Raw genomic sequence first — 2,122 nt, 5'->3', positions numbered from 1 at the left:
GTGAAGGGTTATCCTGTTATCAGGAACAACTTGGGCCAGAGAATCTAAGGATTTTTTGTTGGGCAGCTATTGTTTTTTTTTTAAAGATTTTATTTATTTATTTGAGAGAGAGAGAGTGAGAGAGAGAGCGCAAGAGGGGGTAGGGTTAGAGGGAGAAGCAGACTCCTTGCCGAGCAGGGAGCCCGATGCGGGACTCGATCCCGGGACTCCAGGATCATGACCTGAGCCGAAGGCAGTCGCTTAACCAACTGAGCCACCCAGGCGCCCTATTGTTTTTTTAGCAGCGAATTCTGCAGTATTTTCAAGAGTTAAGAAGACGTTCCTGATTATAGCCTCATTTACATTTACTCCCCAACCGGGGAAGTAGGGCCCTGCCAAGGGAAGCGTAAATGAATCATAAAGGCCTCCTGGTCATTCCTGCTTGATTCTGGACTGGAAAGGTAACATCCATGAGGCCAGTAAATATTGCAAGGGCTATAGACCACACAGGGAGTTTTATTCTGATTACCCTTGCCTTGTGTCCCTTTCTTTGCATACAGCCTGGGCACAGAGTCCCCCAAGTTTGGCACTGTTAACCAGCAACAGCAAAATGGACCAGAGGGTGTCTGGCATCATGGGTAGGTCAGAGTTTTTGATGACAAATCCAGCAGTCTGAAAGATTGTCCCCTTAGTAATGGCCTGGGAGATACAGATGATGATATTATCTTTCCAGGCCAATGCCAGAGCAAATGAAAGAAAAGAAGAAAGGATTTCATGTTTAGTTAAAGTTTGAAGTTTTGACTCAGCATCTTTTTTTTTTTTTTTAAAGATTTTATTTATTTGACAGAGACACAGAGAGAGAGGGAACACAAGCACGGGGAGTGGGAGAGGGAGAAGCAGGCTTCCCGCTGAGCAGGGAGCCTGACGCGGGGCTCGATCCCAGGACCCTGGGATCATGACCTGAGCCGAAGGCAGACGCTCAACGACTGAGCCACCCAGGCGCCCCATTGACTCAGCATCTTGAGTAGAAGCACTCAACATCAATGTCAGCTGCTTCTCCTCCTGGTCAATTTGATTAGGAGGTCTCCTGGTCTGCACAGGACCCTACGGACCTGGGACAGTCCCTTTGAAAGCGTTCAAGGGCAGTTCTTGTTCTTAGCGATTCCAAATCAGAAGGGTGGGAGAAAATTAGAAACAGTTTGGGGAGTTATAGTCAGATATTTGAGGAAACCAGAAGAATTCAGGATTGAGGCCAGTTTACAGGTATGTCCCCAAAACTCAAAGACAATGAACAGGATCAGAATCTAATATCTATAAAAAGGTACAAACATAATTTTTCTATCTATGGTCATCTTTTACCAAAGATAATCACAGCAAAACTAATTTATTTGCATTAAACTTGGCCTGATTATTTACATAAGTGTAGCAAGAATAGTAATTGACCAGGGCGCCTGGGTGGCTCAGTTGGTTAAGCGACTGCCTTCGGCTCAGGTCATGATCCCAGGGTCCTGGGATCGAGTCCCACATTGGGCTCCCGGCTCAGCAGGGAGCCTGCTTCTCCCTCTGACCCTCTCCTCTCTCATGCTGTTTCTCTCTCGCTCGCTCTCTAATAAATAAATAAATAAAATATTAAAAAAAAAAAGAATAGTGATTGACCATATAAGCTCTTTTTCAGACGGATTTGCTGGAACTTTTTATAAGGAATCTCAGATTGAACTCTTAAAAGTCTGAGGCCAGGAAGCCAAGCCAAGGTTAAAGCAGTTCCTTAAAATCGTCTGGTCATATCTGAGCTTTGCATATCTCTCTCAAATATGGCATTCCAATCAAAGCTTTGGTAATGTAGCCAGTATCTCCAACTGTGTCCTGTTACAAGGAGAATAGATTCTTATGGAACTTCTGCACATAACTGATTACATTGCCATAAAAAGAAAACTCAGGAGTTTCTGTCGGGATCAGGTAGGTAGAGAAAACTAATGTTTCATCTTTGTTTACAAAGGCCCTACCAATTTGCTATAAGCTATAGTAAGAGAAAAGAGAACAAAGTTTTCTTAAATCTGGAAAAACAAAATGTTAAGGAACCAGCCACGTTTCAAACAAAAAGTCATAAAAATTATAATCATCCTCGTCAGTTCATTGGGTCCCA

This window comes from Mirounga angustirostris, unplaced genomic scaffold, assembly GCF_029215605.1.
Source record: "Mirounga angustirostris isolate CCGP_5_RB_7025 unplaced genomic scaffold, mMirAng1.0.hap1 SCAF_13, whole genome shotgun sequence".
In the NCBI taxonomy this organism is placed as follows: domain Eukaryota; kingdom Metazoa; phylum Chordata; class Mammalia; order Carnivora; family Phocidae; genus Mirounga; species Mirounga angustirostris.
This window is presented reverse-complemented; position numbering follows the sequence as displayed.